Here is a 23,606-nt window from a genome sequence, read left to right as displayed (position 1 = left end):
CCCAACTACACACAATGCTCAACCAGTCACCTGAAGTCTGCTCAAAAATGACACGCTAGTCTAACAAAATCTGAGGAATTTTCACCAAACCAGCAAATTAGGTTGGAAATAATATTTTGCTGTCTTAAAACCAGATGCAGGTTGTCTTAAGAAGAACTAATATTTGTTTATTGCCATCTACTTGTCCAACCTTGCATTAGGCAATTTATTTACAGTATCTTATAGATGAAGAGATGAAGTTTAGAGAAAACTACCATCACACAACTAATAAAAGGAGAAAATTTGAGATTCAAGCAACTGGCTTCAAAGCCCTATTGTCTTTATTGTATCACACCATCTCTGTGAAGATGTGGAAGTGTCAAGTGGTATGGCCTCTGGCTCCTATTAGCTAATAAGCTTCTGACCTGGTCTTGCCCACCAAGACTGCCCCCTTCCTCTGAAAATTGAGTAAGAAGAGGCTAGTTCCATGGTTCATTTTTCCAGCTGTGGTTCGCCCCTCATGCTTTACTCTTGCCAGGGCTGAGCCTGTCTTCAGCCTTTGATGATTGCTGTCAGAAAGATCTCCTGAATCAGTCTGGTTCTCTACCTCACACCCCAAGTATGTCCTTTCTGTATTTTTCGTGTATGTTTCCTATCTGCTGTATTCAATCTAGATCCCCCTAAGGTACTGTCATAGACATCAAGTTAGATTTTTCACTCTGTCTTGAATCTATTTAAATTTAGGGGGGGCAAGGGAGAGTTCTTGATTTGACCTTGATGTTTTCGATTTACCTTCAACAATTTCCTTTCACTTGGTCCAATGCTTCCAGAATGCCAATGCTATGGGGCTAAAACTCCCCTAAACTCTATTCTAGAATAGCAAGTATTAAACAATTTTGTGACTGTATGTATTTAGACATGTTTATATATATTGTAACTAATATAATAATGTCTACTAAACGAAGGATCCCCAATGTGATTATAGCATCATCAAATGACATTTATATTACTTTACCTATTACAAAGCAGTTTCACATCATTGTCCATTGTTCATTGTTAGGTAGTGGATAAGTGTATTATCCTGTTATTACAGAATAGCAAAGATCCAAAATATTAAATGACTTACCCAATGGTACAGAGTTAATAGCAGAGTTAGTAGATGGATCTGGGTCTAAAACTTGAGCTTCTTGATCCCAAATGTTATCCTTCTGGAAAGTAATCAGCACTTATGACAAGTATATCTGCCAGTGAAATTCATGCAAATGTATCAGTGAAATACTCAGTTCCTGATAATTCACCTTTAATGAGTTTTACAAAACAGATATGAAGAACAGAAAAATATTTCGGCATAGGTAAAAAATTATTAATTCTTCTCTGAAGTACAAGTCAACCATATCAGTGTTTTTGAAAAGCTCTAAATGTATCTTGACAGTTGTGGGGCTGGTTTTTCCAAATTGGCAATTACATGTGATTGAAGCTGAATTATTGACAGACATAGGGGACTAGAAATATTTACATCAATATGTGCAGGTCTAACACATCTACCTCACTGACATGAAATAATTTATTCATTTCTTTCTTCAACAATAGAACCCAAATTTCCAAATTAATCCCTGAAGAAGTTTATAGTAAAGAGTGTAACCAATAGGGTAGGGCTGTAATAGAACTGAATGTGAGGTTATGAAATTAGCTAGTAATAGAGTTCAGAGAAAGGAAGAGATTGCTGTGATCTGGAGTAGAAACCAGCAAACTATAACCAATGTATAAAATCTGGCCCACCGTATGTTTTTGTATATAAAATGGTTTTGGAACACAGCCACAGTCATCCACTTACTTATATTCTATGAATTCTTTTGTGCTAGAAGGACAGAGTTGAATAGCTGCAACAAAGACTTGTTTTGGCCCACAAAGTCTAATCTTTACTCTCTGATCCTTTCGAGATTAAGTTTGCTGACTATTGTTGTGTAGTAATTGCAGAAAATTTTATGGAGGTAGAAAAGTCACATTTAGGTTATTGAGAAGACTGTAGAAAGGGTGGAAATGAGGCAATTCAGGCAGAGAACTAGAAAGGGCAGAGGCACATTAGTAGGCTGTGACTGAGGATGATCAAAAGATAGTAAAAGGTATTTCTCAGCTCAAATAGGGGACTGATAATGGGAAATGAGGGCATGTACATTTGTACAGGTAGGTGGATACAATTTGGAGGCCTTTTATGCCAAGCTACTTAATATCACTTTTTCTTGAAGGAGTTCATCGGCAAGCCACTAAAGGTGTAACCCAATTAAATTCCAGTGTTCTTGTAGCCCAGTTATGAATTGAGTAGATTCAAAGAAGATAGTCCAGAAACAAAATTTTTTAATTTCAATTAAAGCAAATCAATTTTTAAATATTTTTCTAAGAGGATCAAATGGGATCTCATTTGCAATAAAACCAACCCTTCAAAATTCTCCTTTTCATTTTTCACCTATTTTCTTACCTTCCTTACTTTCCCCCATCCCTAACTTTTCACCTTCTATTTCTCCACGCCAACCCATAAAACACTTGATATTATCTTCCCCACATTTCCCTGATTTCCTTGCCCTGGGCTTCATCTCTCCTCCTTTTCTCTGTTCACCCTCCTCTATTAATATATCATCTCTGCTTTATAGAGTCTTGTAGGCCCTAGAAAACATTAGACTCTCCCTATAGTAGGGACATGTGACCTTTTTTATACCATTGAATAGACAGTCTGGTGAAAGTGACGTCTATGGTCCTTAGCTCAGAACAATGTTTTTTTGTTGTTGTTGTTTTTTGTTTTTTAACATAGTTTCACTCTGTTACCCAGGCTGGAGTGCAGTGGCACAATCTCAGCTCACTGCACCCTCTGCCTCCTGGGTTCAAGCGATTCTCATGCCTCAGCCTCCCGAGTAGCTGAGATTACAGGCATATGCCACCATGCCTGGCTAATTTTTGTATTTTTAGTAGAGACAGGGTTTGGCCACATTGGTCAGGCTGGTCTCAAACTCCTGACCTCAAGTAATGCACCCACCTCGGCCTCCCAAAGTGCTGGGATTACAGGTGTGAGCCTCCATGCTGAGCCAGAACAATGTTCGTAAATACCTAAAATAAAATATACATTAGATCACAAAGGAAATTAAATATATTAAAATACAGTTATCAAAATATTAAAAACAAAACTACATCATAGCAATATAGATTCTTTATTAATACCTTGAGTAACAAAAACTAGTGATAGGATTAATAACTCATATAACTACAAAGTCATGATTAGTAGAAATAGTATGTTGAGATACCTGTAAAAATCAAAATATGATATATGAATATCTATGATTTTTCTTTTTCATTAGGAGTAGAAGGGTTTGCCTGACAGAAGTGAATATCTATGATTTCTGTTGGTGAAAAGCTCAGGATGTATTAATACTACTGTGGTTTGTTGCTACTTACATTTATAATTGAAAATGTTTAATTTTAATTAGAGTTCTGTGAAATCAGTGATGGAGTTTTTTTACCTTTTCTGTTAGATCTAAGTTAAAAACTCTTTCAAGATTGAAGAAAGAGGAGAAGTGAAACAAGCAAAGGCAAGAATGTTTGTGATAGGTATGGGAAATCGGGGAAGGCTGGGAACTCTCACATGGGAATAGTTTTTTAACCACTAAAATTTCTAGGTAGAAGAATAAAATGATGATAATGGGGCTTTATTTTGTATGCTGACAGCAGCATTCAAAATATATTGGCAAAAGTAGATGTGAATAAACAAGGCAAAAAAGCTTTTGCAATATTCAATAGATGAGGTAAACTACATTGGTTGCATTAAGTTTGGGGGAAAAACAGATATTACTTGAATTTATTAAGTATTTTGTTTAATTAGCTGACATCCTTAAATCAGGAGTAGATTATGATTAAGCAAATGTTTCCAAAGAATATTGAATATTTTGTTTCACAAAATAGTTGACCCCTTTAACTCTTCTATACACACACACAGAAAGAATACACAACTAGAGAAACTAATAAGGTTGTTAGAAATCCAGTGTGCTGAAATTATTCAAAAGGAGATTGTTAGAAAACTCTTTCGAAAAATAGACATTGTGAACAAAGGTTTGTCTGCATATCACGGAATAAATATTAGAGTTGGAGTTGAAGTTCCCACTCTCATTTGTTAACCATGTAATCTGAGGCAAATTCCTCTAAAAATCAGTGTTTTCCATTTTTAAAATGAGGACAATACTAATGATATTTATCCCTACAGAGCTATAGAGAGAATAACTACTTCATAAATGCAAAAGCACTAATCATGGTATTGGATATATTATAGTTAGTCAATATGGGTTGATTGTATTTAGAAAATAAGAGTGTATTAGATCCACGGATTAAGATGCTATCATTTAAAGTTATCTTCAAATGAAAGGTTTCCCATGTTCTCCTTTTCTTCTTGGATAAATCATGTATTTGTTGTCCGAAAAAGAAAGTTATAATTTGGCTACCCATAAAATTTCCTTGATCCTGAGATAATACTAAGGCTATAACCTGTAAACATTCAGAGTATTAGAAAGCTGAATATCTAAATAGGGTACTTTGAAAGAATTTTGATTACATTGTATACTCCCATATTATTGCCTTGGTACAAAATAATTATAATCTTTGAACACAAGGTTTCCATGTACCAACCCAGCATTTCTGAAGCTGTATAGTCTCTGTAAAGACAGAGCTTAAAGTTACAAAATGTGGTTTCACATAGTTCTATGGATAACAAAAGTCAGGGTTAAAATAAGGCATTCAAGTACCATGCAAAAGCTGGCAATGCAGCACAGAAGGGGGCGGGAGGGGGTGGCTTAAACTCTACAAAATGTACTTAAAGATGTGCTCAGTTTTATCTGAAAAATAAAAAATAGTAGCTTTTACACTTGTTTTCTTGGAAAGGAAATCAGGTGATCTTCTGCCAAGATGTAAAGAGAACATGCACAACCAGCCTTCAAGACTTTTTCCAGAGGATATGTATTTTGACAAATTAATCATTTTTAAAACCACATGTGCATTCTGCACTGAGAGAAAATGTTGGCCATGCTCCCTTGATTGGCCTGAAATCTTTTTTGTGTCAACCTTGTTTCACATTGGTTTCTCTGCACATTTCCTCATTTTGGCTACATCTTTATACCTTCCAGATTTTACAGGCCATCGGCAGCTTCCTGCTGTCCATTACTTCAATTGAGAAAGATAGAACCATATAATTAAAAATTTAAGCCAAGGTGGAAAAAATGTATAGTTTCTCTTAGCCTTCTCTGGATATTAGCCTCCTCGAACTCTGGTGCTTTCCTGAGTTTGCCTGAGAGGCCCATAGGTCACAGCTGGTCACTCATGTGACTCCAAAAAAACACATCAAATCCTGTTCTTTAATTTTACCTATTGTCATGCCCCTCTGTTCACGGAGGTAGATTTTCTTTAAAGATTATTCTTGACTAAGACCTCATGACCACAGGTTTGTTACCATTTTTCTGCATTCTCCTTCCCAGCTCACTTTTCAACAGAATCAGAGAATCCTCATGTTCTTTTTGTAGCCCACACACTGACATGGAAACAACACTATTTTCTTCTGCTCCAAAAAGTTTGCATAATTGCAAGAGCTGTGTGTGGGAGCTGTGTAACCATGCTGCCACAGGATGAAAGGCAAAGGCAATTTTTGTAATTCTGCTACCATTCAGAAGCACAGTATTGTAAATTTGCTGTAAAGGAATCTCAAAAAATATCTAAGACAGAGGTTGCAAATTCAAATGCATTTTGAGTCCAGGTAGGTAAAATTATTATGTAATGTTGTTATACATAAGACAACAGCATAGAGGGGCCTCTGGTGAGTTTACTGCAGTCATTGAAATTAATTAAACACTGTGTTATCCTAACAAAACCTGTAAATGAGCCACATTCTGGCCATTGCACATGCCAGCTTTGTGACCCATAACTGGTCAAGCTGATCTCCTCCTATTCATGTAACCCTTGGTGAAGAATATACCTTCTCTATAGTGTCTTAGAAAGCAAAGTACTGATATTACATTAATGCTAAGAAAGTTTTATGTCGCACCCAATATCCAAGCCAAGGAAAGGTCCTGCAGGGTTTTTTGTTTTGTTTTGTTTTGTTTCTGAAACATTTCCCTAGATGTCATCATTTCCATTTTCAAGAGACAATTGCAGCAAAGATTTTAATCACCTTGGATTTTAGTCTACCACTAAAACTTTCTAACTGTATCTCTACCTTCAAAACTTTATGCTGCACATAACCACAAAAACCATTTTCTTAAATATAGTGTGATAATACTGTTTCCTGGCCTAAAAGCCTACGGCTGACTTCAGTCATTCCTTATGCTCCTTCTAAATTCTTAATCATGAAGAAGGTTTCTATTTGGCACATCCATTTTCAGTTAAGCTTCTTCTTCTCTACTCACATTTAGATCTGTCTCTTGTGTTATACAAGCTTGCTTAACACCCAGACACAAGTCCTGTTTCTGAATTTGGGCCCATTTGTACTCACTCTCTTCTCTCAGGAATGTCCTTCCTATACCTTTTTCATAAAACTATGCCCCTTGCTCCTTCAGCACATCACTCAAAACTCAAGATCTCAACAAAAAAACTGCAGGCAAACTACAAAGATTTTGATCACATAAGCCATGCAAGCATCACCTCAGCACTCCTGGACATACAGAGTTTCATCAATCATAGTTATACACTTAATTACACCAATGATACCATCAGAGGTATGAAATGGTGTCTAAATATGAAAAATTGAAGTCAGACTGGGTTCATATTTTCACTCCTGACTAGCTGTGTGACCTTGGGCTAATTATTTAACTCTCTATTTTTAAATTTTTGTCATTTGTAAAATAAAAAGGTATCATGAGATTCATTCATTCATTCAGTAAATATTTATCAAGCATCTGCTCCATGCCTGGAACTGTTATCATTGTTAATAATACAACAGTAAAAAATAGGAGAGAAAAATATCTAACCTCATGGAGCTTTAGGTTTAGTGGATCATAGGGAAAATATGACACCTTAACACAAAGATTCTCACATAGTAAGCACTAAATAAATGTTAGCTACTAACAATATTATTAAGTTAAAATTGTTTGGTAACTTGAGGAAATTAGTAAATGTTTCATGGGGAAAATGTAATATGGTTTTAGTGCTACCACTGCAAGAATTTTGTGAGCATTGAACTAGATGTTACATTTAAAGGACTTAGCATAGTGCCTGGACCATAACTAACAATTAGTACATGGCATTGCTGGTGTAGCTATTGCTGTTGTTATAAATGAAAATGTTCAAAGTATTCCCTTCCCTAGTATGGTGTGAGAAAGTTTAATTTGCATAGTCATTAATGTTGTTGTTGCAACTGTCCTATGCTCCCTTAGAAAAGGAGAAAATGAGACATTTCTAATGTTTCATTAGAATTGTCTCATGTCTCTAATGTCTCATTAGAAATGTACTTCATTAGAAATACTAGCTCACTTGGCCGGGTCCGGTGGCTCACGCTTGTAATCTCAGCACTTTGAAGGGCGAAAGTGGGTGGGTCACTTGAGGTCAGGAGTTTGAGACCAGCCAGGCCAACATGGCAAATCCCAGTCTCTACCAAAAATACAAAAAAATTAGCCGGACATGTTGGCACACACCTGTAATCTCAGCTACTTGGGAGGCTGAGGTAGGAAAATTGCTTGAACCCCAGGAGGCACAGGTTGCAGTGAGCCAAGATTGAGCCACTGCCTGGGTGACAGAACTAGACTCTGTCAAAAAAAAAAAAAAAAAAAAAAAGAAAGAAAGAAAGAAAGAAAGAACCAGCTCATAGGATTCTCCACTGATGCTGTGTTTGTTGTTGCTCCTATCCCTGTGGCCACTTTTTAAACTTATTCATGTGATGAGAAAATTGCAGATTTTTTTTTTTCTAAATACCACTTTGAGCATGTCAGTGATTGTGCATCTATGACAAAATACATCTTCCTAAGACCAAATGTGGCAGAATCTGTTGAGCAAAGTGCTGCATGCTGAGAAACAGAGAAGGAGCAGGTTCAAGAGAGTGTGTTCCAGAGATGCAAGAAACACTATTTATTGTCAATTTCGTCTAGATCTGATTTGTTTAATCTGAATCATAAGACACAGCCTTGATATCAAGTAATTACTTTCCTTTAGATCAAGGTTACCTAAGGGAAATAGTCTTGACTTTGAACTACATAGCTGATGTAAAAGGGAACTTGTTTTACAGATAAGTAGCCTCAAGGCAAAGGTAGGATGAGAGACAAATCGTTCATTGATAGAGAAATAAGGCTTGCAGGTGGCCCCCTTTAAGGCCTTTATGCCTTTATGAAAGGAATTCTACATCTTGCAAACTAAACTGACTGAACATACCTCTGAGATTAATCACTGGAGTTGTCAAAAAAGGCTTCTCTAAACTATTTTAAGAAGACCTCGGGTATCTATCTGACTCCTTCCCTTGCTGACTCATTTGACTCAGCTGTCACTCATACCATGTAGAAAGAACCTGAAATCTTCCCTCATTTACTTCTTACAAAAGCCCCATTTAACTAATGAAGTAAATGAAGTTTAGTAATATTAAACATATTTCTCAAGATTACCTACCTGGCAAGTTGGTAGGTATAAGCCATAATGCAAACTCTGGTTTGTTGAGCCAGTGCTTTATTCTTGTGGCTCATTATGGTTTGGGGATTGCTTTCCTAGCATGAGTGTGGGGGACTTCCACCATCACTGCCACTCACTGGAGTTTCAAGGCTCTGTGCTCCTTTGCTTGGTCATAAGAGTGTCACAGGAGCATGTCCTAATGGTGTTCGTATGGAATAAGTCAGATGAAGGTGGAGCAAAAGCTCAGGATTCTAATGACCTTGAACTCTGTTGCATGTCACTGGTGATGGTAGTGGCTGTTGACACAGGGGAGAATGAACCAAGGGGAAACTAACTTGCACTAGGCTCTTGAATGAAGTATTGGATGGTATTGACTCAAATGATATTTGAACAGTCACAGAGGATGTTTCAGCTCATACACAACTCCTACGTGCTTTTTCCTGTCCATGTGGCCCATTTAAGTCTGATGACACTGTAGATCATTGCTATTCTAAGTGTGCAACTTTGTTACCACCTGGGAACTTGAAAGAAAAGCAAAATCTTGGGTTCCAATCCAGGCCTCCTGAATCAGTGTTTGCATTTTAGTTAGATCCCAGGTGATCGATACGCACATTAGATTTGAGAAGCACTCCAGTGTGTTGCTTCTGTACAACCCTGAGATAGAAGAAATCTTTGTGAGGCTGCCTATGGTCTCATCTGTATAGGCTTCCTGGCAAACTCTCAATCTAGCTGCTGTTCTGTGAATCTGCGTAGTAAACAGAACCCAGGTTTCCTCTCCTTTGGAGACAGCAATCCTTCTATTCCCATTACCTGCCCCCTGTCTTCTCTTTCCAGTTCATAGGAATTTTTTTTTTCTACTCTGTGTGGACCCTAGCCTCTTTCTAATGTTTGTCCTAACATTTCCTCCATTTTTGCTTAGGTCCACTAAGGGCTTAAATGTTTTTGGAATGACAGAACCTGAGAGATTAGAAATCTACCTCTGATTTCTACCTTGCCTCAATCTTCAGCTGAAGCAATTAAATAGAACTAATTTCCTACTTGAATTAGGAAAAAAGAAAGAAGTAAATGGGGAATATGATTAATTTATCAAAGAAGTATTCAACTACACTTACATATGATACATACGTTTGAAGCATGTTGTCAACAGCATATTTCTGCTCATGTCATTGCAGTTTGTAGATTTCTATAAACTTAGGCCTATGCCTTTCTAGCTTGTGTTCACATAGATGTTAGAAACACACCTGGAAAATTCTGATTAACTTAAAACACCTCTGGCTCTGAGATTACTCAGCTGGGAAATGAGCACAATTCCTTACACTTGGAGCTTATGGAGAGGCTGTCTGTCCAGTCTAGAGAATAGCAATGAGTGTGCTGATAGTCATTACTTACTGTCTGTCACAACTATGTCACTTACTGCCTGGGTGGCTCCGAACAAGTTTCTGAACCTCTCTGTGAATGAGCATAATAATATTATACCTAACTGAGAGAGATTGTGTTTGTCTGTTTGTTTTTGAGACAGGATTCCACTCTGTCATGGAGGCTGGAATGCAGTGGCACAGTCAGAGCTCACTGCAGCCTCCAATTCCTGGGATCAAGTGATTCTCCTGCCTCAGCCTCCTGAGTAGCTGGAACTACAGGTATGTGCCACCACACCTAGCTAATTTTTTTTTTTTAAGTAGAAACAGGGGCTCTGTGTTGCCTAGGCACTGGCCTTGAACTCCTGAGTTCAAGAGATACTCCCGCCCAAAGTGCTGGGATTACAGGTATAAGCTACCATGCCCAGCCTTGAGAGAGTTTTCATGTAAATGTTGCTACAGTGCTGTCATATGGCATGCCTGATAAAGTTGAGCTTCTGTTATCGTTTCTGAATTACTACTCATGAAATGTTGATTTTCACCTGTGGCAACTGAACTACTATGAATATTAATCTAGACTTTCAGTTCTGAAAATTATTATATCAAATTTTTAGTTGGCACATCATCATAATGCTATGTTTATTAAGCATTAACTGTGTGTCACATTCTCATCCATTATCATGCATATTGCTCACAATTCTTGGGAGACTGTTTCTATGTTTATCTTGCTTTTTCCCCTAATCACCAAACTTATTTTTTCTTTTCCTGGGCACATAACTGGAGACTAGATGGGAAGCCACCTTTGCATGTTGGTGTGACCACGTAACTAAATACAGTAGAATGTGTGAAGAAAAAATATTTTGCTACCATGAGGGCTGGACCATTAACACTCAGCATGTACCATCCATAGAAACCTGAGAATTATATGGTAAAGATGGAGGAGGTACAAGTTAGGTGGAGTCACCCATTGGAACAGGAACAACCATCAACCATTCTGAGTTTTACTTAAGTAAGAAATAAATCCCGACTGTGTTAAGTTTCTGTCATATATTTGTTACAGGAGCCAATGTGACCTTAATTAATTCACTTAAGAGGTTAAGTAGTTTATCTAAAGGCATACATCTTATAACTGGGGACAGTGTATACCGGATCTCGAAAGTCAGTCCTGTCAATCATTAAAGCTCATCGGCATCAAGCTTCACTTGTGAGAAAACCAAAGTGGTTCAGGTGTAGCCACCTGCCAAGTTACGCAGAATGGGAAACTCTAGAAGGGGAGGAAGCTGAAAACACCTGAACTGTACTGTTTTAGGAAGGAAGTGCATGAATCGACCAATGTATGAGCCCTGAGAGTTTCCCACAGCTGTCATCACATCATCTTGGGCAATGCCAATTTATTAGGAAAGCAAATGTGCCTCAAGGTCTTGTCATTGATTTTCTGAAGCCTGTTGTCAGTTTTACTTCTCTCTCTATTGGGGTATTGAAACAGTGACTTGTAGGTTTGGAGCCTCTAATGAGGTGGTAATGGTGTTATAAACTCTACAGAGCTCTCACACCTCTAATTGAGAATCAGGCTTGAGACTGGGGAAAGCCTAGGAACTATCCTCAGGGTGCAGCTCATGATGGCAAATGTTTTCTCAGTAGGCTCATGGGGCATCATTCTCTCTACCAAAGCTTTAAAGAATTAGGGCAGGCCTAACTCTAGTTGGTTGAACAGAAGCTCTATATCCAAACAGGAAAAACAACACCTATAATAACAACAAAAAACACATGCCTGGCACATTACTGATACCAAAGCACTTTGAAATGTATAGTTTCAGTGCTCCCGGAATATAGGCATTGAGATGATCTCTGTTTTATTGATGAGAGTCCTAAGAATCGGTGTAGTTAAGTGACTTTACAAGAGTAGAATAAAATGAGGTGTAAAAATTGTCCTCTTAACTCCAAATCCATCATAAAGCTATTGCAGCTCTGTATGTCTAAATTCTCAAAGATTCTAGTAAGTTCACAGTAATACACATCAATGGGAGTGACTGTCACACTTTCAAAGGATGGAAGCTGACCTATAAACAAAACATCTGTAGCCTATGAGTAGGGGTCTGTCCCAGGCATCACCTCTGCCTGGTACACTTGGGAGCATTGTCCTCTTTCTGCATCTGCCAGACTCAGGGGCTCTTCAGACCTGCCAGTCTGGCGCAATCACAGCTCACTGCAGCCTCAAGCTCCTCTGTTTTGTCTTAATTATTTGGCTATATGTGAGGCATGCAGTCGATATGGCTTGTGTAATTAATTTTTCTAGCTGTAAAGTCAGGAAGCAGAACTCTCCCAGGCTCTGAGCTTCTCTCTTCTGCTCAGACCTCGACCTGACTAACACCAACTGAAAGAACCCTGGCAGAGGGCAAGACAGCTTTCTCTGCTCTGCAACCCTCCCACAAGGCATATCCCAGGAATATGTACACATGCAAAGGGGAGCATCAGGTTTGTTATTTTCAAAAGACTCGTTACCACCAGTTTCATCTCAAAACCGAACTGTGAATCTGTCTTCCCACCTTGTAACAGTACATGGTTTAAAAAAAAATCCAAAGATGGGCTAAAAATACCTGAGCCAAATGCAGTGCTTCTGTGAGAAGGCTGAGCACACCGGTGACATCCATGGTGAAGGCAGTGCCAACATTATATGCTACAAGTCACATCCTGATGAGTTAATTGCCCTAATTGAACATTAAGTGCAGTGGAGGAAAAGGGTATGCTAATGCATGAGTCTTTACTTTTTCACACATAAAATAAAACCCCAAATAGAGATTTAACATCTTAGAAAAACGTATGCAAAGATTACTTTAAAGGAAAAAAAAGAATTGCTCAGATTTGCAGATGAGGATGTCTCATGAATAAAAAATAGTCATGTTTCATAGGTTTTAAAAGAAAAAAAAAAAGGACTATTTAGCACAGTTCTGTATCCTTCCCTTTCAGCATAGGCTAGAAAAGAGTAAATGTCCTAGAATCAGAAAGACCTAAGTTATAAATCCCTCTGCCCCTCTTACTGATTATGCAGCAATTGCCAAGTTTATTAACTTCTCAGTCTTGGTTTCCAAATATGTAACATTGAGAATAATGCCTATGTCTCTCCAGCTGTTTTGAAAATGAAATGAAGCGATACCAACACACACATACACACACAGAGCCTGGAGTCATACCTGGTACATTACAGGTGTTCAGTAAATGTTGGTTCCTCCTTCACTCTGCATTGCAGGGGATTACATCAAGAAATGGGTAGAAGAAAGGAAAAGAAAAATGTAGGAAAGAAGGGTATTGCAAAATCTGCCCAAAGGCTGGTCAAAATATTGGCAGAGGAAACAGAAAAATATTCCTGTTCCTTAAAGCTTCTTCAAATGTAAACATAGTGGAATCCATTATTTTTTCATTAGTTGAATTCTAAGCCTCCCTTAGGTGACCTCAAGTTACAACTAAAGGCAGGAAAAGAACCAGTGATGGTAAAACAGGTAATATTAATTTGCTAGGCCAAATATGTGTTCCTTGAAAAACATAGTGTACATATATAATCTATATATATATCATATATATCCTATATATGTGTGTGCATGTGTGTGTGTGTATATATATATACTAATATATATAAAATACCAACATTTATATCACTGAAAAATTGATTATAATAGAAACATTCAAAATAAGTCCAGTGGGAAAAATAAAATTCTTACTTCAATTGTTGTTGCCTTAGAAAACCACATCTTGTCTTGCTATTTTGATTATTTTGAGTTTTCCCCAGTATGTGCCCCAGGCAGGATCTGCAGGGTCCAGGACATGTAGAGGAAGCAAGCTCAAAAGCTCTGCATACCTAAGTAGGAAACTGGAGGTCCTGGGGGCATTGCTGAAGGGTAAGGAAGGACCTGTGCAGAGACTACAAAGAGTAGACAGGAAGATACAAAGTAATATCTGTAAAGAACACAATGGTCAGAGAAAATTTTCTGGTGCTGCTGTTGGCTGAGGGGTTCTTAAATGTGGGATGTCAATAGTGAATATTAAACTGTATGCTGGGGCTGTATAGTAATCCTCCTTCATCGCCTCCAAACTTTAGAAAAACCCTATTCCACCCATTGCCTTCTGGTGCTATTTTGAAATAAAGAGGACAGAGGTCCATTTTACCACTAGTTTTCCTCTCAATTTTTTTAAAAAGGGCAGTCCAAGCAAAGATGCAGGAAGAAAGAAAAACATGTCAACAAGTAAGAAACTGGAACAAGAGGTTACCAGGAGAAAAAAAGAGTCCCCTGAGAATTGAATTCTTGCTAATTATGGGCTAGGTGTTTGTGTCAGGGCTCCCTAACATCATCCCTAGGTTCAGTGTTTTGCTGCAAGGGTTCACAGGACTTAGCATATAGTTCTACTCAGAGCTATAATTTATTACAGTTAAAAGATATAAAGCAAAATCAGCAAAGGAAAAGGAACAGGAGGCAAAGTCCAAAGGAAACAAAGCTCCCAAGAGACCTCTCCCAGTGGAATCACACAGAATGTATTTAATTCCTCCAGCAACAAGTCATGACAACATGTGTGCACCAGAGAAGCTCATTAGAGACTCAGTGTTCAAAGTTTTTATTGGGGGTTGGCCATGTAGGCACCCTGTGCCTAGAACATATTGAAATTCCAGATTTTCAGAAGGAAAGTAGGTGTTCAACATAAACTACATTGTTTGCACAGTTTAGACACAGTGAGTCATTCTTAACATGAAATGTTGGGAAGCTTCCTGGAATCCAAGTTACCAGATGCCAGTCAAGAGCCAACCTTGAAAGCAGACTTTCTAAGGATAACAGACTCATGCCTGCTTTGCTAACTCTTTTCTGCACATAGCTCAAGACAGTTTTTGAAATACTTTGAGAGAAGTATGACCCTCAAATCCTGGAAGACTAAAGATGCCAAGTGTCTGATATTTGGGTTACACAAATATTTTATAGAACTTTATAGTATAATAGGCACTATTACTTATACATTAAGTAATAGTAATTAAGATAAAAATCTTTGCAACAATACTGAGGAGTAAGTAGTGTTATTTGACAGATAGGGAGTCTGAGGTTCATCAAGGTTTAGTAACACTCTTATGGCCTCACATTCAGGGTGTCATGGAATTGTGTTTTAAACCCAGATCTGTGGACTCTAAACTCACCACACTTTCCACTAATTCACAAAACCAACACCATTTTTCAGCTTGGAACTTAAATTCTCATCCTCACCTCTAATCCACCCCTTCGAGAACTCTGTTCCCAAACCTGAATAAATCCAACAATGAGACTGTGGCAGATTGTATTTCTGAAAAATGGCACCAAGAATGTTTAGAGCTCCACTTGCTCTTCAGTCCTTGCCATTTTCCAATCAGGGTGTGAAGCCCATATCCCCCACCCTTGAACCTGGCCAGCATTTGTGACTGGCTTAACCTGTAGAATGTGGCAGAAGTGATGCTGTATGGCGCGGTTGCCAAGGCTGGGTAGTAAAATGCTATAAAGTGTCCCTCTGGCACACTCTTGCTTTCTCTTGCTCTTTTTCTTTCTCTCTCTTTCTCTGTACGCCTGGTAGTCTGAACTGACAAGGAAAACACACAGTTACCTGCTACCCTGAAGCAACCATGCTGGAAAAATCATATGAAAAGACCACACAAAGATAGACAGAGATACCCCAGAAGCCTCAGTCCCCAGCTGTTTGCTTCCACTCAAACAAGGCACCTGAAATGCAAGTGAGTGAAACTCAGGTGATTCCCAAATCTAGCCTTCCAACCACCCCAACTAATGCCCAGTGGAACAGAAACACACTGTCCCCACCAAGCCCTGTCCAAATTACCGACTCGTGAGATAAGTAAATGCTGTTCTTGTTTGAAGCCACCTAAGTTGTTTAAGTTTTGGTAAGGCTCATTATGCATCAATAGATAACAGTGACACTGACAGGACAACAGCTATACATGTAAGAAAAAGTGGGCAATTTAGATATATTTTTAAAAAGTCAAATATATATATAAGCATACAAGACTGTTAAGATGCTTTATGTTTACCTTGTAAATCTAATCTTTTCAAGATAAAACATTCCTAATAAACATAGTGCCAATCAGCAACATAATAATACACCTGAATTTTTTAAAATAAATGTAAATTTTGAACTTCTTACATTACTAAGGAGGAAATGATTTTAACATTTTCAGACAATAAATCATATTTAAGTAGGGTCTTGTTAGCCCAGTAATAAGTACCTGTCACCAAAGAATTGGGCATATGACCTCATTTAATGAAAGAGTTTCCTTCCTGGCAGACATTAGCTCCTATGTGTGTTACATAACATCTGTTATAACTTAAAGAGCTGGGCCTCTTGAGAGGCAAAACAATTAGACCGCTTGGAAAGTGGAGTCTGACCCCTGGGGGCTGAGAAGTACTAGAAACGCAACTTTGCTTGGACAGGTACATATGAAAGTGACAAGCCAGGAAAACAGGGGTTTGGAGCCAGCACTTGAGGGTAGGAAAATTCCTTGACACCTGAGCTGGGGGTGGCACTAGGTAAACTAATTGGAGGGCAAAAGAAAATAGGATGTTAATGAAGTGAGAGACTATGGAGATTAGGCATTTGTCACTACTGAGGAGAGAAAATAAAACAAGGGCATTCTATTCATCTCAGGGTGAGCAGAGGTGCTTCATCTACGTTTTCTGAGTAGGTCTCAGAGAAGTGGCACTGCCAGAACTGCTTAAAAGTGGTTTCCCACTACTCAGTAGGGTGGCACCAAGTGGAGTTACCACACAACATGAGTCTCCAGAAAACAGCCATATGCCCTTTTACCTGGACACCTGTAACCACACCTACTGCTGGGGGACAGAGGGAGAATTTCTCTTCTTATTCCATATTCATGTGAGACTGACTTTGCTGTTGACTTAGAAAGAGTAGAATATGACCTCAACCCAGAACACACGCTGGCAGAGATAAGCAAAGGGTGCACATCTGGCTCTGAGGCCACCTCTGTATGAAGGAGCCTGCAGGAGAGACCAACCTCATTTCATACCTTTTCTCCACGTTTGTCCAAAGGTTTTTTAATTAAAATTAAACTTTTACAGAAACTTCATAAAGTCCAGGGGTAGACTGTGAACCATAAGTACAATAGAAAAAGTAAAATTTTCAGAAAAAAAAAGGAATTGTAATTATGATAATTTTCCAATCGTTTTGCATCCACTGTTCACCCCCAACAACTCTCAAACCTTACTCCTACAATATCTTACAGCCTCCAAGGATTTACAGTGTTTACACACAAAGAAATGCTTTTTGGTTTTTAGAAAGTTTTGAAAACAATACCTCATGCTGTTTTATTGATCTATACTTTTAGTGGTATTTGAATATTTCTTTTCATAGACTCTTTTGATATACAGAATTCTATGATTCTCCTCCCTTAATAATCCCACTCTTGGTATACACCCCCTAATAATCCCCCACCTTGAGTGTGGGCAGAACCTCTAAATGTGATGGGAAAGTCACTGTGTGATTGTTACATTACACCAAGACTCATGCAAAGCAGGCTAGAGAGAGCTTCCTATGGGCTTTGAAGACATAAGCAGCCACATTTTGAGAAGGCCACTGTGTAGCATCTGAGGACAAATCTTAGGAGCTTAGGGCAACCTCTGACCAATGACCAGAAGAAGACAGCAACCTCAGTCCTACAACCATATATATGTGCAACATCCTGGTGACTAAGTATTATTATTCCCATTCTACAGATGAGGAAACTGCAATCCAAAGAAGTTATGTCACACAGCTAGTCACTGGAAGTTCTAGCATTTATATTTGTGTCTATCTTATATCGAGTTACATGCAGTTCTAGTTACATAAACAATCTTACTTACAAATTCTAATTGGCCTTATTAGTCATAGTTCACATCAAATTGCTCCTATTACTTACTCATAAATATTTACACCAGCCCTACTTACAAACAAATAGTAACAGCACAGAACTTTGGAAAAGTCTGAACTTCATCTTGCACCCATGAAGAGTCATTGAAGAGATTTGCTTGTTGCTCTTTTCTTTTATTTGAAAGGCATGCTATAATGGATTCAGTCTTTCAGGAAAATGCATATGGCCATAACTTCAAAGGACAGACTGGAGAAAGGACTGGAGTCGCAGACATCAGATAGGAGGTTATGAAACAGTTGTGGAATGAAGTATTGAAAAATTAGACAATAATGATGCAATAGAAATAAGAAGAGAAGAACATATGTGAAAAAATCTTATGAAGAAATAATCAACAACTCTTACTGGAATGTAAGACGACCTTCAGCTCTCCAGCTAAAAAATGCAAAATTGATTCATCTGATAGTAAAAAGAAAAAAGAAACAAATAGTAAGCATCTTACTCTGCATAATACATGCTCTTTCGACAGGTCTTAACTGTGACTAACAATATGAATACAACCAATAAAACATTTCTGCGTTGTAGGTATATTTTAGAAATCTCTGCTTATATACAATTAATAAGTCCAACACAATTTGGAGTGATTAAAGGTTGTATTTTCATTGTTTGGTTTTGAAATCAAATGCAAAGTACGTGAACTCTTTTTGAGTTGTTCACTATTTCCTTCAGAAAGTAAAGGAGAATGTCATTTTTTGCTGTATCAAAAGAACTTGGTTATGCTTACTTTGTGTTAAGGGAACAAGTACTTCAAGCAAGTTGCCATGTGACTTTGTGCTTGCACACATACACACACACACATTCTCATTTACACACAATCACACAAAGTTTCCTAGACCTGTATTATAAATAACTTGCTTCTTCAGTACTTTTCAGGAGGAGTGACATGAGGCTTGGTAAATGTAAATTATGATTTGTTGGACTGTCTTAATGTAGAAACACACGAGCAAAAGGGTCAGTATTACAACGGGAAGACTGCTGACTTCACATATTTAAATAAATAATCTTAACATTGTTTAAGACTATATAAAGCTGTATTCATTTTCTATCACTTTCTTCTCTTGAATTCATTTAGTACAAATAAAATGCAGGCGATGAGAAGGTAACAACTAAAGGAAACAAGAAAAGGCTACACTAATGTCAGGGACAACCAAGGATTTTGAAAAAGAGGAACAGTCTTTATATGTGGCAAAAATTTATTCATGGAAAGTAAACATCAACATTCTGGGCATATTTCAAAAGCTGTCACTACTTGAAATGTGACAAAGCAGTGTAAACTCCAAAAGTCACAAAGTCATAATTTCTTATTCTATAACATTGCTAATGTTAGATCACTTGAATGCTACTCTCCTAGGTACAAAGTTTCCGGATTTTTGCAAACTTTTTGGCTCAACTCCATGTTTTAGCCTGTGCCAAGAAAGTACAGAACTTACCGTGGAGTTGGAATTATTTTACTTCGAGGAGAAAAATATGAAAAGAAACAACATTTGAAAAATGCTGCTGAAATGTAACTTTTCCTCATAGTAATTTTTTGGCATTTATGACAAAGATCGTCTGTTACTCACAACTTCCAGTGATTTTCATTATTGGCTTAGTTGTAACCCCAAAGAACTGACAGCGGAAGGATATTAATATATCTCTGAGCAGTGTGAGGAACCTGTTGTTAAAGTGATACAGAGGCAATGAGAGTTTGGAACACCTCATATTTCAATGAAATCCAATTTTCTCTTACAGGTTTCACTCAGTAGCAAGGAGGCACTCATATTGTTATGCTTAAATTCTAGCAGCATCTATAAAAGAGAAAAGACACTCTGCAATGATGTTTAGAGGTTTTGTGTTACTTGCAAATGTACTTTCATCTTGTCCAGTTCCAGTGAATTCTAACCACTGAAGCAAGACCCCAGACTTCCAGTGATTTGTAGAGAATTATGTTACCAGTGGTTTTACATGTCCTTCATGTCTGAATCCTCTAAGTTTATGGAAGCATACTGCCAGGGATTTGCTTGCAGAAGGGAATAATATTTTACAGCAAATGATTAGATGGCAAGAAGGGCAATTTCAATAGGATGATATAAATCACTGGAAATATGGACAGTTTCTGGTATGGAGGCATTCAAAGGTTCAAGAAGCTTTATAAATTCTACAAATATTTAATAGGTTCCTATCGTGTGGCTGCCCTTCAAAAAGCTCCCTACCTAGTCATGAAATCACCTCAGGCTATCTGAGGTCATAGGAGTTAGAAAACCTGAACCCTTTCTGTTAAACATTCAAGATACTGAGTAGAAAATAAAATGGGAAGAATTTTGTTCATAGCCATGGAGGTATCTCAGTGGTGCCTTGTAGAAGCATTATCAGAGGTTTTCAAATCTGAGAGATAGTTCACAAAAGCATTTTCAATCCCCTTGTACAAATGTGGGTGTTGTTGCTATTGTTGTTCTTCTAGCAATCAATTAAAAGTCAAACATATTTTAAATATGACAAGAGCTTAAGATAATTTGAATTTTCCCAATAATACCATATTCTCTGAAAGAAGAACTTCAGTTTGTAGCAGGAAGGTTAGGGCACCCTGTTTTAAACTCAAGGTTTAGGAAACATGTGAATATAGGTGTTAGGAGAATATGGTTCACTTTCAGGAGCCTCCATAGTTAATTACCTACTGATATCTGCTACATTTATTAATGTTCCACTGCAGGTTGTAACGTGGCTGACTGAGAATTAATAAAAATCTGAATCTACTTAAGCCCAAATTGGGATCTCAACTTGATATAATTTGGCTGTGTCCCCACCTAAATCTCAATTTGAATTGTCTCTCTCAGAATTCCCACATGGTGTGGAAGGGACCCAGCAGGAAGTAACTGAATCATGGGGGCCAGTCTTTCCCATGCTATTCGCATGATAGTGAGTAAGTCTCATGAGATCTGATGGGTTTATCAGTGGCTCCTACTTTTGCTTCTTCCTCATTTTCTCTTGCTGCCACCATGTAAGAAGTGCCTTTCACCACCCGCCATGATTCTGGGGCCTCCCCAGACATTTGGTACTATAAGTCCAATTAAACCTCTTTTTCTTACCGGTCTCAACAGCATGAAAATGGACTAATACACAACTATTCTATCTATTGTATTTCAAGCTCACTCACCTAGATTAAGAGGAGAATCTCAGTTCATTTATTTGGCACTTAATCTATGTCAGACACAGTTTAACCATGTTATATAACCTTAGCAAATTCTTACAATAACACCATCAGGTATATATTATTAGTATCTCCATTTTATCAATATATAAGTGAAAATCATGCTCAGTTATTGGTGATTAAGCTGGCATTTGAACATAGAAATGATCTATTAAGAGCTGATTTTCCCACACCTGTTATCAGACACCTTGCTACTTTACTACTAGTAGAGTTTACTGAACAAATCATTTACATTAAAAAGGAAAATTATATAAAGACAATGATGGTGTGATTATTGGTAGCATCTTTTCACAGAAATTGAAGGCCACTGAAGCAAGGTGAGTCTAAGAAATTTTCCAGGAACCTTTAAACAAATGAGTAATAGTAGTTCACAAAAGAGTTGACCAAAAGCACCATCTTTTACTAGCAGTGATATTGCTGCATAGGACATCATGAAGTAACTGCTTTTTCACCTTGACTATATCAACAACAGTCACAAATGTCCAGGGGGAGATATTTTAGCCTACAATTCTATTTGGTGCAATAATAATTATCACTTACTTTTGCAAAAAGATTTAGGTGTTGTTTGAGAGAAGGGAGCATTGGCCATTCTATCTATTTTGTTTGTTGGCTTTTTGGTCTTGATTTTGGTCAATCATGTTGATAATGGCAAATAAAAGTAGAAGTCTGAACTTTAGTCAATAGCAAGATATGTGGTTCTATGTGTGATGTGTTCTTTGCCCTTCTGGCATTTTAGCATTTTCATCAGGAGAAACTAAACAGGATTTTCCTCTCCCTGCAATGCATTCCAGTTCCTTCCTTTCACTCCTGCCTCTCCCCAGCCCCCACCACCACATTGCTGGAGGGGATGACTGGCCTAGCTGATCTAAATATACTTGGTTCTGATCATATTGCTTCAGAAACTGCTAGTAAAATTGAGCTGTAATGCATTAGAAATATCCAGAGATTTGACTCTCAAGGAAACCATGTTTTCTTTCTTCTAAATCCCAAGATGCCAATAGAAGAGCAAAATCAAACCTGGTAATGCAGAGACCCAAAGAAACCAGTGAAAATGATAATTATGCTTTTTTTTTCTTCCTGGGGGAAGAATAATCCTTGTGAATTTTCCTCCTACAGAACAGAATTGTGTGGGATTCACAGGCTGCTTGTTCTCTCCTTTCTTGACTTCTTCAGGAACTTTGTATCCCTAGCAAAGTGTGCGTTATATAAAGCAGGGTTGATTGACCTGCCTGTGATGATAGCAGGAATTTGTACCTTTGTTCTCTTAATCAGTATGTGCATTCAGTTGAGGATTAGCAGAAGTTGCCAGTTGCATTAGCACTGAACCTGAGCTTCCTCAACCACTAGGGAACTTAGCAAATCAATGCTCACTCACAAAGATGCCCCAATCTTACCCACACCATCACCTCCACTCACGGAATACACACTACAGTTACCAGCCAACTGTGAAAAAGGAACAGGCACTCTGGAAATTAATCAGCCTCTTTCTCTCTTTCTCTGCACCCACATCAACACACACACACACACACACACACACACACGCACACTTGCCACATATAAACACACAATTTTCTGCAACAATATCTCACTCCGGAAACCAAGAGTTATCATAACCAACTATTGAAAGGGGCCTTTTAGAGATGGGAGGTAATGAGAAGATATAGTTGGCCTACAATTTTTGAAGGAATCGCCCTCTAAGAGATGAATTGCTCTAAGAAAAGTAGTAGTTTATGTTTTTTATACCAGAACTTATATTCCAAACCCTATGTCTTTTTGTGTGGTTACCCTAAAGTCCAGTATAGCACTGGTCACTTCTGCTAAAAAGTCATTGCACTTTCAAACTCTGTATGCTGTGGAGCCTTCTTATGGCGAAAAATGGCATAAACATGGTTTCACCAAAGCTGACTCAAGTTGCTTGTGTTTCTTTTTAGTGGCTGTTTGTTTTCTTCATTGATGCACAGAAAACTAGAGTCCACCCAAGGACTTGGAGTGAGAAGAGAAATAAATTAAGGTTTCTGGGACTTTGATGAGAGTTTAGTTTTTCAGACTTTGCTTGATCCAATAGATGACTGAAACCCTGATGAGAGGTTCAAATGCAGAGATTTCACCATCAAAGCTCAAGTTTTGGCAAGTGTCCATTTCCAACTCCACTTTGATTTACATGGTCTTCTTGTATTTTAATTGTAAACTATCAACTTTGATTTATTTAATAATTTTGCATTCTCACTTGTTATAACCAAATATTTGCATTTCAAATGCAAAAATAATAAAAAAAATACAAAGGTTCTTAGCTCATTCAAAATGAAATTTCTAGGTTTTTATAATGCAAATTTCTCTTGTGGTCCAGCATTCTAGTCAAGAATGTCAGTGTTTCAAATTATTCCAACCTTCTTTTGTGGAGAGAAGCTCATCATATTCTACTCTCTCTAGATTTACTGCTAGCTTCTTTTTGCTAAGGTTGGATTACATTTGGCTAAACACAGGGAAATTTTAAAACAGCCCATTTGTAAATTGGGAATTGCCTGCCAAT

General features: G+C 37.8%; 1 long non-coding RNA gene across 1 annotated transcript in view; it reads right to left on the bottom strand.

The window, feature by feature from the left end:
* Positions 1 to 1,111: 1,111 nt before the first annotated feature.
* The window catches only part of LOC139362185 (uncharacterized), a 35,528-nt gene continuing 13,033 nt past the window's right edge, over positions 1,112 to 23,606 (bottom strand). Inside the window, exons 2-3 of the long non-coding RNA XR_011620562.1 lie at positions 3,008 to 3,078; positions 1,112 to 1,220 (exon numbers count right to left, since the gene is read on the bottom strand). This is a non-coding gene — a long non-coding RNA (uncharacterized lncRNA). The remainder of the gene's footprint in view (positions 1,221 to 3,007; positions 3,079 to 23,606) is intronic.

This window comes from Macaca nemestrina, chromosome 3, assembly GCF_043159975.1.
Source record: "Macaca nemestrina isolate mMacNem1 chromosome 3, mMacNem.hap1, whole genome shotgun sequence".
Taxonomy (NCBI): Eukaryota; Metazoa; Chordata; class Mammalia; order Primates; family Cercopithecidae; genus Macaca; species Macaca nemestrina.
This window is presented reverse-complemented; position numbering and strand designations above follow the sequence as displayed.